This window comes from Amblyomma maculatum, chromosome 5, assembly GCF_055883805.1.
Source record: "Amblyomma maculatum isolate TAMU_Amacu chromosome 5, ASM5588380v1, whole genome shotgun sequence".
Taxonomy (NCBI): domain Eukaryota; kingdom Metazoa; phylum Arthropoda; class Arachnida; order Ixodida; family Ixodidae; genus Amblyomma; species Amblyomma maculatum.
The window spans coordinates 20,080,966-20,095,826 of NC_139348.1; the positions used below are offsets into that span (position 1 = coordinate 20,080,966).

The 14,861-nt window shown below is 48.2% G+C and overlaps 1 pseudogene; it reads right to left on the reverse strand.

Annotated features, from left to right (window-relative positions):
- Window positions 1-5,924, reverse strand: part of LOC146187842 (uncharacterized) — a 54,526-nt pseudogene extending 48,602 nt beyond the window's left edge.
- Between the last annotated feature and the right edge of the window lie 8,937 nt (window positions 5,925-14,861).

Here is a 14,861-nt window from a genome sequence, read left to right on the forward strand (position 1 = left end):
CGTTAGGACTAACAGATTCTTGTTCAGATATTACGAAACTACTTACGAAGTTTGGCACACAGAGACAAAACCGCGAAAAGGTACAATAGGCTTATGTGTTTTTGCATCTTATAGTGCATTATAGTGCATCTTATTTTTAGAGACCTTTCTTGCTCTTTTAAATCCAGTGGAAACTTTCAGAACGCAATGGGCTTGCGTGCGGAAATATGGCGGTTTAGCGGTGTCTTCGTTGCATCGTCACACGGATGAAGGAAAGGTATCGTCACGTCTTCTTCTTGCCATTTGGAAGCGACACACAACATGACCGTAGTTTCTAATGTGTCAGACTTAGGCACATAAAGTTGTGTTGGCTGCTGTAAAGCTTGTATCGTGCAAAGCTTCTCGGACGGTTCTGCGTGCATTTTTGTATATATTCGTGTTCTTTCAATACATTATGCGGTTGGTAGCCAGCGCTGTTCCATTCTACTCGCTTGTCCTATGTCTGTTGCGCTGTGTATATTTAAAAAATGATGCACCAACTAGCTCAACTCACAGATCTTTTACAGTTCTTCTCCGTCAGCGGTTCTCCGGAGAGACGTTCCGTCGCATAAGTGGCGGCATGCACTGCTCCAACGGCGTCTGACTACTTCGCTTTGGAATTTTAACTCGGAAGGTGAGCAAGCGAGCATTTAAATTCCTTTTCGGGCGCGCGAGACACTGCACAACCTTCTGCTCATATCAGTTACTGCGCCGCATTTAACCGCATTAACTTCATCACTGACTGCATGAATTAACTCGAGGAGTTGTTGCTGACAGGTAGGCACGTGAACGATAGATTTAAGGGATTTACGTGACTGCATTAAATGAATATGTCAAAAGAAGTGTTGATAAATGACGATGCCGAGCTGGGGTGACGTCTCGCTCCTCTGCGAGCCCAGCAGCATGCTATGAATTCCCCGTTGGCGTTTCTCAGTTCTCGTTTCTGTTGCGTTTTATAATACATTGATAGAATACACTTGCTCCTCTTGCACTTTATAGCCCTTTTTATTATAGTGCTAGAATAGTAGTATATATAAAGCGCATGAGTTCTACGTCAATTCTCAACATCGACCAGTAGTAGAAGTTTTCATTAGTGTTTCTTCAAATGTCCATTTTCATTTTATTGCGCTTATTCATGAGCCTAATGAGGTAATCATTACCGGCTTGAAAAATACGTACCATACGAGTGATATAATGGTAAGCGGCAAGGCTCTGTCAATGTATTGTGTTGTGCTGTCTTCTCTTCCGTGTTTGTCCTTTCGCGCTCTAGCATGAATACCTACGACTCGCCCAACTTCTCATGATATCTGTCAATGTATCTACTCGGTTTTCACCTCAGATGTTATGCAGTGTGGCACGCATTTTTTTCAATTGTTTAGTGTATCTTGCAGCTCCTTGTACTGGCCGCCATTATGCCACTAGGAACACGCCCTACGTCGAAAGAAGTACCAGCTGCTTCAAGAGCGCATCCAGAAACTTCAGCAGTTCACACAATGACGTCGCCAGAGGACCTTGGCCGAGATAGTAATGATATAAGCACATAGGTATCGTCATAAGATGCTGCATTGGATGAAGCTCAGCAGCGTTAAACGCTGTGGTTGCCTTGCAGCTGCTGCAACAAAGCATTTAATCTGAAACTTCAGTTTCATTCCAAAAGGGCTATAGATAGTTTGAACAGTTTTTCATGTCAACATATTTCAGGATACTGCAGCTCTGATTTAAGGCGTCCTCTCTTGAAAATAGGGTCTTCCTTTCATATTTGAACTAATAAGAAGCAGAAAGCTTAGCTTTCGGCACTTGGGCGTGCATGCACTAAAATGTTTGACGATATGTACATTCAGAAAAAGTCATTCAACACGCCCTTCGACACGTTTGAAGGCATTGTGGAATTGTGTGCCATGTCGGGGCAGTGTTTTTGCGATAAGGCACTGGTGTTCATGGCTAGAGGCATTGGAACGTAAAGGGATCTGCTTCTTGATTATTTTTAGTGCATGTGAATGCCTTTTTAAGGCTTTTATTGAGAGACTTGTGTCTAGAGACAATATAGGTCAAGCCCTTTCTTTGACCCATACTAAGTACAACATTCTTGGCGGTGTGCAACGGTGCTGTATATGATGAAATGTTTTCCTTCTTCACGCGAGTTAGGCTTCATTTGTTTGCGAAGCAAATAAAGTCCAAAATGTTTCATGTGGCTGCTCGTGCGAAGGCAGCACACAGACACAGAGGCTAAATAATTGAGTCTGTTCAGATATCCGACATTTTATTGCGGTTGTTAGTGAAGGGTTGTTTTGCGGCGTGCATGTAATTAATTTGCATAAAACAAGTGTTGATGGAAATCTTAGTGTCTTGGCATGATGTGTGTAAGCTGACTGCTATTTGTAAACAGATCATTCCACCAAATATAATACGATTTCATGTAATAGTGTATTGGTACAGAGTGCTGCCATTAATTATTGTGGAAGCTCCCATGCGTTCGTTTCCATGCGGGCTTCCCTTCATTGTATACCCTGATTCGGTGGACACAAAACAGTGCGCAATTTAACTTGTAAATAACTGTGTATACAAAAAAAAGATGTGTTAAAAGTAGACGCGATGTATGTGTAATTTTCATCTTCAAGCTGGGCCGTACTGCTGATGCGACATACTACTTTGTGTTATTATTGGAGCTGCATATTTGATCTTGTTTTAGCGCCTCGTGGTTCATTTACTGCACCATGTTGCTGCTTGATCACGACCGAGAGCTGACATTAAACTGGTTCTGCTTCTACTCCATTCTGCCTTTGTGTTTTTCGTGGTGTGCAAGCACTACGGCGCATTTGTGACTCATAAGGCCAATGCATTATAAGTTAAAGGCGGCAAAACGACACGCACACAAGCAAGAAAAGAACTGCATGCCTGACGAATGAATTTGGATTTAACTAGCGGTGTACAGCTGCATGCTTTTACATCACTCGCACAGAAAGGCAAGGCGAACGACGACGGAGACAGAACGATGCTTGGACAAGTCCGCGAAGAATAGACCCTGTTAAACACTAAAAGTTGCCTTAAACTGGCTGTCAAATTCTCTGTCAAACTAAATTTACACAATAGTCAGGGGGTCAGTTTTTTGCGGAATTGGCCCGTCATCGTTGTGTTCGTCGTCGTTGGCCTTGTCTTTCGTGTCTACAAGACAAAGGTTTGAAATCCGCGCCAAACGTACATCACTGTGACGTCATGGGTTTTGTTTGTTTTATTATCCGTACTAGTATTCAGAACTATTCTCAGATGGCGTGGTGGTGGAAAACTCCTGCCTCACTCAGTCGGTCCCCATGGGGTCTATGGAAGTTTCGCTACCATGGGATCTACCTTGCATTTGCCCTGGGTTGCCAGCGTGCGTCATGGGCCAGCGGGGTGTGCACGGACAACGGAAAGAAGACCGGCGACACGAAGATGGAAGGAGTGCCTGCAGAAACAAAGCGACGAGCAATGTTTCTTGTGCCGCCGCTAGCTCGCCCCTCGGTGTTGCTCGCCCCTATTCGCTCCGCAGTGTGTCGGTCTCGCTGCGGTAAAGCCCTGACGTTCTTCCCACTTTTCTTTGGTGTCCTATTGTCGCGCGCATGAACAGCAAGTTCTCGGCGCAGTAGCGCCTGAATGCTTTTACTGAATGCTTTTCCGTTCATCCGTAATAAACCAGTGTTTTTAAGAGTCTGGATTAGTCACTCGTCGGGCAAGACCATAGCTCGCGGACCCGCTTTTATAAAGGCGAAGCCTTCATCCGGCACCCAACGTGATTTTCGCTCGAGCTTTGGTTTGCCCCGCGAGTGTGTAACTTTAGTGACAACATTGCATGCTTTCGTGCGCAGCTATGACGATGATCTCTACTTACCTGGCGCAAGCGCCCAGTTGACAGCTCAATTTACACCTTCGACCCATGCGGTTCTGTCCTATGAGCATGGGACCGGAAACGCGAACCGTCGGATTTCGATAGCGGATTCAGTGGCCTACTATCCCAGTTACTTGAAACAAAGGCACCTTTCAGAGAAATGTTGAGAGCGAGCCAATTTCGTTAGCGCCCACTACCTTGTATCGCGATGACCATCTCAATCAGAATTTACCCGTGCCGAAGTTTGAAGGATACGCCGACAAGAAATATGTTTGCGATTTTCTTCATGAAATCGATGACTATCAGATAGCAATGGCAATTTCGGACAGTGCTCTGACCACACGCATGATTGCTGTAGCTTTATTAGATTTCACAGTAACCTGGTGGCGTAGACAGCGCCCATTCACAACAAAGCAGGATTTTATAGAGCGTTCGAGAAGCAATTTTGCCGCTTGACTACGTCATGCGCATCAAGGATGAGCTTTGCGCCAGGACGTAAGCCGAAAACGAGGGCTTGCTCTAGTTTTTACGGAGTTTTCAAGAGCTGCATGAGCGAGCAGATCCTGGAGCGGCAGAACCAGAGAAGGTGGCTCATGCCATACATCGGTGCCATTCGATGTACCAGCCATACCTCCGGCGCCGTCAGTTCATGGACTTCGTTGACATGGCCAGAGGGAAGCCTCCCGCATTGAGGCATCTTTTCTGGCGGAGCTCCACTACAAGCCACCACCCCCAGCGGAGGCCTGCCTCGAGCCGTCCTGTGCATGGCTCGGGTCATCGGCTGCACACAGTGTGGTGACCCCCAGCTGAAGTATGGGCCAGGCGACTTTCACGAGGTCGGTCACTGGTGCAACTCCTCCGGTGCCGAGCCGACTGTAAAGTGTGGCAGGTCAGACCGGGCCTCCTTCGGTGCCGAGCTACCTGCGCGGCGGGGCAGGCCAAACCAGGCCTCCGCCGGTGCTGAGCCGCCTGTAGCAGATGGCAGGCCAGAACGGGCCTCCTCCGCTGACTCTCCGGCTGCAAAGGGTGGCAGGTGGGACCGGTCCTCCTCCGCTGACTGACCGACTGCCGGGTGTCGCAGGCCAGACCAGGCCTCCTCCGCTGACTGGCCGACTGCCGGGGGTGGGAGGCCAGACTGGGTTTCCACCGCTGACTGGCCGACTGCTGGGGGTGGCAGGCCAGACCGGGCCTCCTCCGCTGACTAGCTAACTGCCAGGGGTGGCAGGCCAGACTGGTCCTCCTCCGCTGACTGGCTGAGTGCCGGGGATGGCAGGCCAGACCGGGCCTCTTCCGCTGACTGGCCGACTTCCGGGGGTGGCAGGCCAGACCGGGCCTCTCGCTGACTGGCCGATTGGCAGGGCTGGTAGGCCAGACCGGGCTTCCTCCGCTGACTGGCCCACAGCCGGGGTGGCAGGCCAGACCAGGCCTCCTCCGCTGACTGGCCGACTGCCAGGGATGGCAGGCTAGACCAGGCCTCCTCCGCGGACTTGCCGACTGCCGGGGGTGGAAGGCCAGACCGGGCCTTCACCGCTGACTTGCCGACTGCCAGGGGTGGCCGGCTGGAACGGGCCGCCTCCGGCTGCCGTCTGCTACAATGCGAGCGAAAGAACAACGTGGCCAGCACGAAGTCTGGTGTTTTGGGTACGGGGCTGCTGCATACATCAGCCTAAGCGATTCAAGAGACGAGGAAAGTTGTGGTCTCCTCTGGCCCAGACAGCCCCGACACCAGAGGTGATTGGCGTCCCCTTGGAGCGTCAAACACGGCCCCAAGACATCAATGACCAAACGGTAAGGGATTAACCGTCCACTTTACGCCACCAGGATGCCCGGCCTGATACTGCACCGTTGGTGGCTGTCAAAAAAGTAGAAATGGAAGTGCCTGCTCTTCTCGACGCAGGTTTCACTGTTGCTGTTTTTGGCGATGAGGTCAACTAGCAGCGATGCAAGAAATTTGCAATTACGAAAGATTAACTCAAAGATTCCGATGGTATCACCACAGATAGCGTCGGCAACCTCGGCAGCACATCTGACAGTTACCGTGCATGGTCGGAAGACAAGTCAGCGCTTTCTGAATCTTCGCGGACTCTCTTTTTGAGTAATATTGTGCTGTAACTGCATCTCGAATGCAGCTACATTCAGGCAGCTACCGATACGGCTTCTCCGGAAAGGTGCCCATTGGTCCTGGACAGACACGGAGCAGGGATCGATTCGGGCGCTGTCAACGGCTATCATCGATACTGCTTGTCTGAGGCTTCCGGACCTAAACTGGCCCTTTACAGTGCAGACTGATGCAAATGAGTATGTCATCGGTGCTGTTTTGCTGCAGGATCACGAAGGGAATCTTTGCCCTTTGGCATCTGCAAGTCACACTCTCTTATCGCCGGAGCGAAACTACACGGTAACGGAGTAAGAGGGCTTGGCAATTATATTTGAGCTACAAAAAGTTTGACATGTAGTTGGATGCGGCTGCATTTACGATTCAGACCGATCATCAGGCAGTGTATTGGTTGTCAAAGCTGCAAAACACAGCCAGCCGTCTAGCCCGCTGGGCGCTCACTCTTCATGAGTATACTGACAGGGTGGCATACAAGAAAGGCACCTTCAACAACGCAGCCGACGCCCTGTCCCGAGCTCCATTACCTGCAGATGGCGAGCAAGCACCACAAGTCCTGGTAATGGCAGAAGCCGCTGATGCCTGGGGCACAGTGGTTTCCCGTCAACTGCTCGAAGCTCAGCTAAACTATCATCAGTGCATCCAAATACGAAAAGGCCTGGTCAGCGCCAACCCTGCAGGAAGCACAGCGCCTACCGGCAGCTACGACTGCAACCTGGAAGCAGAGGATGGACTTCTTCTGAGGTATATACCCGCTGCCGACACAGACGGTGGTGAGTCCCCATTTCCTGTTGTCGCACCGAAGAGCCTCGAGATGCTCTTTTTAGAGTATTTTCATGACACACGCCATGCAGACCACAGTGATGGCAAGAAAACATGAAAATTTGGGTCGTGTCGTGACTTGGCCCACATGAAAAAGGATGTCGTGACACACGTCCGTACTTGTCTTACATGCGAGATAGCGAAGGCAAGGGGAAGTAAACCACCGGGCTTCTTGCAACTGGTGGAGAGCCTTTACCCGTGGGCTGTGACGTAAATAGGCGCTTATCCAAGACCTGTGAAAGGAAATTGCTGCTTGCTAGTAGTCACTAACCATTTTTCTAAATGGGTAGAATTAAACCAGCTGCGTAAACTGGACTCGAAGGTAATCTGGGATAAACTCTTAGACGAATTCACGCGGTTCGGCTTTCCGACGCAGTTGATCACAGATAATGCGACGTATTTTACGGGAAGGATATTTGCTGACACCTGCAAAGCTCTTGGCGTGCAACACAAAAAGACTACTCCCCGCCATCCTGAGTCAACATCACAGAGCGGGTCAACAAAAACCTGAACATGCTCGTGGCTTTCACGGAGCATCACAAAAACTTGGATTCGCGTGTGCAGGAGATGGTTTTCGACACAAGGACCACAGTGAAAAGGTCGACTGGTTTTACGCTAGCGGCTATACGTTTTGATCGTAAGCTTCGATTTTCTATTGAACGTGCCCTTGCCAATGACTGAATTCATCATCATCATCATCATCATCATCAGCCTGATTATACCCACTGCAGGGCGAAGGCCTCTCCCATATTTCTCCACTTAACCCGGTTCTGTGCTAGCTGCATCCACTTGACCCCTGCGAACTTCTTAATCTCATCCGCCCACCTAACTTTCTGCCGCCCCCTGCTACGCTTTCCTTCCCTTGGAATCCAGTTTGTTACCCTCAGCGACCATCGGTTATCCTCTGTTCGCCCTACATGTCCTGCCCATGTCCATTTCTTATTCTTAATTTCCACTAGAATGTCGGTAACCTGAGTTATTTCTCTGACCCACTCTGCACGCTTCCTATCTCTTAATGTTACCCCTACCATTTTTCGTTCCATAGCCCTCTGGGTTGTCCTCAACTTAAGTAGAACTCTCTTGGTTAGCCTCCACGTTTCAGCCCCATAGGTGAGTACAGGCAAGATGCAACTGTTGTATACTTTCCTCTTGAGCGATACCGGTAAGCTGCTAGTCATAATCTGCGAGTGCTTGCCAAATGCGCACCATCCCAATCTTATTCTTCTTGTTATTTCCTTTTCATGGTCCGGATCTGCGGTTACTACCTGTCCTAAGTAGACATATTCGCCTACTACTTCCAGTATTTCGCTACCTAATGTAAACTGCTGTTCCTTCCCGAGGCTGTTGAACATTACCTTAGTCTTCTGCATATTGATTTTCAAGCCTACCTTTCTACTTTTTCTGTCTAGGTCATCAATCATTATTTGCAGTTCATCCCCCGAGTTGCTTAGCAAGGCAATGTCATCAGCAAATCGCAGATTACTGAGGTGTTCTCCATCTACCCTTATCCCTAACTGCTCCCATTCCAAGTCTCTGAATACTTCCTCTAAACAAGCTGTGAATAGTACTGGGGAGATTGTGTCTCCTTGCCTAACACCTTTCTTTATGGGAATTTTGTTACTTTCTTTATGCAGAACTATGGTTGCTGTGCAGCCACTATATATATCTTCCAGCACTTTCACGTACGGCTCGTCTACCCCCTGATTTCGCAATGCCTGCATCACCGCCGAGGTTACAACTGAGTCAAATGCTTTTTCGTAATCAATGAATGCTATGTATAAGGGCTGGTTATATTCCGAGCATTTTTCTATCACCTGGTTGATGGTATGGATATGATCGATAGTAGAGTACCGTTTCCGAAACCCTGCTTGATCCTTTGATTGATTGCAGTCTAAGGTTGTCCTGATTCTATTAGCGATTACCTTAGTAAATACCTTATACGTAACAGACAGTAGGCTGATTGGTCTGTAATTTTTAAGGTCCTTAGAGTCCCCTTTCTTGTGAATGAGGATAATGTTTGCATTCTTCCATGGTTCCGGTACCGTCGATGACACCAGGCACTGCGTATACAGGGTGGCCAGTTTTTCTAGCACGATATCCCCCCCGTCCTTCAGCAAATCTGTAGTTATCTGATCCTCTCCAGCTGATTTCCCCCTTTTCATAGTTTCTAATGCTTTCTTGACCTCGTCTTTCGTCACTGGTGGAACGTCTGACTGTTTTTCCCTACCGCCAATCTCATTACGGTCCTGACTACTTTGGCTGCTGTAGAGATCTGTATAGAACTCCTCGGCTACTTTGACTATCTTGTCCATATTAGTGATGACGTTGCCCGCCTTGTCCCTTATCGCATACATCTGTCCCTTATCGCATACATGACTGAATTACTGGCTCCCAGTTATTCCAGGTTTACCCAGGATCTCTCCAGTCGTCTCGCTGGAACCCTAAAGGAGGCCAGGAAGAACTTGGACCTCGCCTGCGTGGAGCACTACGGCCAGTACAACTAAGGCAGGCGTCCTTTGCGGCTTGAGGTTGGGGATAAAGTACTCCGCCGCTCGCACCCGCTAAGTGATGCCGCAAATAGGTTTGCCGCCTCTCTCGCTGCCCGGTGGACTGGTCATTTCGTGGAAATAAAGCGTCTTTTGCGGATAGCCTACATGCTTCGTTATTTGCAGGGTGGCCAGGAGACCCGACCAGCCAACGTCACCGGCCTCAGAAAGTACTACGAGAGGGCACAAAGTACATAAAGGCACTCGGTCTACCAGATGTGAGCCACCTGGACCATGTCATCAATACAGCGGACGTCTTCAAGCGGGAAGCTCGTAAGCAGCAGTGTTTTTGTACTCCTCCAAGTCCTCTTCTTTCTTTCGTTCTTTGAAGTCTCGGGAGGTGCCCCATCTTGAGAGGGGGGAGTGTGGGACTCCGCAGCCCCTTTAACTGTTTTAAACCATGCGCAAATTTTCCTATTTGTATTGTGATTGCGCGGGCAGCGCGAGTGCGCATGAGCGACCAGCCAATCTTGGGGGTGGGATGTCAGCGTTGAAAATGCGAGGGTATATAAGCGCGTCGGAAGTAAGGCGCGGAGTCTTTTGCCCCGGAGGGGAGGCCAGTGCGGGGCGGCCAGCTTGTGTCATGGGCCAGTGGGGTGTGCACGGACGACGGAAAGAAGGCCAGTGACACGAAGATGGAAGGAGTACCTGCAGAGTCGGGCTAGGTGTATTCGCGTGAGTTTCTGTCACGCGAGGAGCAATGTATCTTGTGGCGCTATTAGCGTTTTGGCCCTATTGCTTGCCCTAGTGTTTTGTCTCGCCGCGGTAAAGAACTGATATTCTTCCCTCTTTTTTAGTGTTCTATTGTCGAGCGAATGAACAGCATGTTCTCAGCGCAGTAGCGCCTGATGTTTCTTTTTATTGTATGCTTTTTCGTTTATCCTGAATAAACCCGTGCTTTTAGGCGGCTGGATTTGTCACTAGTTGGACGAGACCATGGCTTGTGGACCCATTTTTAAAGGTGAGGCCTTCAAACTGCCTTACAAAATTTATCCCGAGGCTAGCTACATGCTGCCTCTGACAAAATCTATACTACCAACGTTAACGAAGCGGCCCATTCTGCTGCTCGAGCATACGTCGACCGAGCAACAGATAACGAGGACCTGGGCAGCGCCAGAGATCGGCTGATCACTTACAAAGACTACACTGCCGGTTTGAAAAACTTACCACCATCCCCCACACCCCTCCTTAACTAAACCAGTACAAATAACATGAAGACACCTTCAAGCCCGCACCTTCCCCTCCCCACCAGTGCTGGCACTCTTCTTATCGTCTACTCATCAACCCGAATGTTCCCTTTGCGGGGCCCCGAGAGCTGCATTCGAACATATTATGCCTAGTTGCCCAGAGTTTCAACCACCGGCCAAATGGGGCCTTATGAACAACGAGAGTTTGGAGGTCGCAGTCTCCTTCCCCAGCTCAGAACCGGCTTCACAAACGAGACTGGTCGACTGGGCTGCCGCGGTCGCCGTCAGGCACAGCCTGCCGGCCTCAACCCGTGATCAGGATCCGGTCGAGCCCTTGTAACAAGTATTTCGAGGCTCCACCAAATAATTTTTATCACCACCACCACTGCGCTATACCAGTGCTTTTGCCTTTCTCTTTGCGCAACCCTGTGCACTAATGCCAATCAAATAAGAGCGTTAGTAGTATTTCAAAATTTCCGCCTGTGTATTAGCTCAATGGCCTTACCCATCTACCACAGCGGAGGAGAGGGGCACTGCGGTTACTTTGCGATCAACTCACGCCAGACTGGTGATTATTCGGACCGACTTCGCAGTGCGGTGCGCCAGCACTTTTCCAACTGTCTATATCTAAGAACGTTGGCCATCGTTGGCTAATGCCAAGTGGGGCGATTTCATCATCATCATCATCATCATCATCAGACTGACTATACCCACTGCAGGGCGAAGGCCTCTCCCGTATTTCTCTGTGCTAGCTGCATCTACTTGAAACCTGCGAACTTCTTAACCTCATCCGCCAACCTAACTTTCTGCCGCCCCCTGCTACGCTTTCCTTCCCTTGGAATCTAGTTTGTTACCCTAAGCGACCATCGGTTATCCTCTCTTTGCTGTACATGTCCTGCCCATGTACATTTCTTCTTCTTAATTTCCACTAGAATGTCGGTAACTTGAGTTATTTCTCTCACCCACTCTGCACGCTTCCTATCTCTTAATGTTACCCCTACCTTTTCGTTCCATAGCCTTCTGGGTTGTCCTCAACTTAAGTAGAATTCTTTTAGTTAGACTCCACATTTCAGCCCCATAGATGAGTACAGGTAAGATGCAACTGTTGTATACTTTCCTCTTGGGCGATACCGGTAAGCTGCTAGTTATAATCTGCGATTGCTTGCCAAATGCGCTCCATCGCAATCTTATTCTTGTTATTTCCTTTTCATGGTCCGGATCTGCGGTTACTACCTGTCCTAAGTAGACATGTTCGCCTACTCCTTCCAGTACTTCGCTACCTAATGTAAACTGCTGTTCCTTCCCGAGGCTGTTGAACATTACCTTAGTCTTCTTGATATTGATTTTCAAGCCTACCTTTCTACTTTTCCTGTCTAGGTCATCAATCATTATTTGCAGTTCATCCCCCGAGTTGCTTAGCGAGGCAATGTCATGAGCAAATCGCAGATTACTGAGGTATTCTCCATCTACCCTTATTCCTAACTGCTCCCATTCCAGGTCTCTGAATACTTCCTCTAAGCAAGCTGTGAATAGCACTGGGGAGATTGTGTCTCCTTGGCTAACACCTTTCTTTATGGGAATTTTGTTACTTTGTTTATGCAGAACTGTGGTTGCTGTGCAGCCAGTATATATATCTCCCAGCACTTTCACGTTTTGTACGTACTAAAATATATAAATAAATAAATGTTGTTTATGCGTGTAAGAAACAGAAGCAGGCCTAAAACAGCCCTACGGCACGCCTGTAGCAATGAATCCGCTATCTGAGTCCAATCCACCCACCCTGGTGTACTGCTGTCGATTGGAAAGGCGATTTTTGGAAAGACGGTAGCCCTCTCTGTCTTTCCGCTTTCACTCCCACCCCCACTCTTCCCTTACCGCGCGTCTCAGGCGTCCACAGAACCAGTGTGACAGATAGCCCCGCCGGGGTGTGTAGTGGTAAGACGCCCGACTACTGTCCCGGAGTCATCATCACCATCATCAGCCTGATTATACCCACTGCAGGGCGAAGGCCTCTCCCATATTTCTCCACTTAACCCGGTTCTGTGCTAGCTGCGTCCACTTGACCCCTGCGAACTTCTTAATCTCATCCGCCCACCTAACTTTCTGCCGCCCCCTGCTACGCTTTCCTTCCCTTGGAATCCAGTTTGTTACCCTCAGCGACCATCGGTTATCCTCTCTTCGCACTACATGTCCTGCCCATTTCTTCTTCTTAATTTCCACTACAATGTCGGTAACTTGAGTTATTTCTCTGACCCACTCTGCACGCTTTCTATCTCTTAATGTTACCCCTACCATTTTTCGTTCCATAGCCCTCTGGGTTGTCCTCAACTTAAGTAAACTCTCTTGGTTAGCCTCCACGTTTCAGCCCCATAGGTGAGTACAGGGAAGATGCAACTGTTGTATACTTTCCTCGTGAGCGATACCGTTAAGCTGCTAGTCGTAATCTGCGAGTGCTTGCCAAATGCGCTCCATCCCAATCTTATTCTTCTTGTTATTTCCTTTTCATGGTCCGGATCTGCGGGTACTATCTGTCCTAAGTAGACATATTCGCCTACTACTTCCAGTATTTCGCTACCTAATGTAAACTGCTGTTCCTTCCCGAGGCTGTTGAACATTACCTTAGTCTTCTGCATATTGATTTTCAAGCCTACCTTTCTACTTTTCCTGTCTAGGTCATCAATCATTATTTGCAGTTCATCCACCGAGTTGCTTAGCAAGGCAATGTCATCAGCAAAAAGCAGATTACTGAGGTATTCTCCATCTACCCTTATCCCTAACTGCTCCCATTCCAAGTCTCTGAATACTTCCTCGAAACAAGCTGTGAATAGTACTGGGGAGATTGTGTCTCCTTGTCTAACACCTTTCTTTATGGGAATTTTGTTACTTTCTTTATGCAGAACTATGTTTGCTGTACAGCCACTATATATATCTTCCAGCACTTTCACGTACGGCTCGTCTACCCCCTGATTACGCAATGCCTGCATCATCGCCGAGGTTTCAACTGAGTCAAATGCTTTTTCGTAATCAATGAATGCTATGTATAAGGGCTGGTTATTTTCCGAGCATTTTTCTATCACCTCATTGATGGTATGGATATGATCGATAGTAGAGTACCGTTTCCGAAACTCTGCTTGATCTTTTGCTTGATTGCAGTCTAAGGTTGTCCTGATTCGATTAGTGATTACCGTAGTAAATACCTTATACGTAACAGACAGTAAGCTGATTGGTCTGTAATTTTTAAGTCCTTAGAGTCCCCTTTGTTGTGAATGAGGATAATGTTTGCGTTCTTCCATGGTTCCGGTACCGTCGATGACACCAGGCACTGCGTATACAAGGTGGCCAGTTTTTCTAGCACGATATCCCCCCCGTCCTTCAGCAAAATAGAAGCCCGGGCGAGTTGGTATGTATACATTCTAAAACAGCGCAAAAGAACAGGGACGAGAGAGCGAAACGTACAACACGAGCGCTGACTTACAACTGATTTATTGAACATAAGTGAGCAATATATTTCTTCTTATATATTGCTCACTTATGTTCAATAAATCAGTTGTAAGTCAGCGCTCGTGTTGTACGTTTCGTTCTCTCGTCCCTGTTCTTTTGCGCTGTTTTAGAATGTCCTTGAGCAAATCTGTAGTTATCTGATCCTCTCCGGCTGATTTCCCCCTTTTCATAGTTTCTAGTGCTTTCTTGACCTCGTCCTTTGTCACTGGTGGAACGTCGGACTGTTTTTCCCTACCGCCAATCTCATTACGGTCCTGACTACTTTGGCTACTGTAGAGATCTGTATAGAACTCCTCGGCTACTTTGACTATCTTGTCCATATTAGTGATGACGTTGCCCTCCCTGTCCCTTATCGCATACATCTGGTTATTGCCTATGCCCAATTTCTTCTTTACCGCTTTAAGGCTTCCCCCGTTTTTTACAGCATGCTCAATTTTGTCCATGTTATACTTCCTTATATCGGCCACCTTGCGCTTATTGATTAGCTTTGATATCTCGGCCAATTCGATCTGGTCTGTTGGATTGGAAGATTTGATACTCTGGCGTTTCTTAATCAAATCTTTCGTCTCTTTAGACAGCTTACCGGTATCCTCTCAAACTATCCTACCGCCTACCTCTACCGCGCACTCAGTAATGATATTTCTGAAATTATTGTTCCTTGCCTCTAGGGTAATGTCGCCATCCTCAGTTAGAGCTGAATACCTATTCTGTAGCGAGATCGTGAACTCTTCTGCCCTCCCCCTCACCGCTAATTCGTTGATGGGTTTCTTTCTTACTAATCTATTGCGTTCCTTCTTCAGATTTAGGCTAAT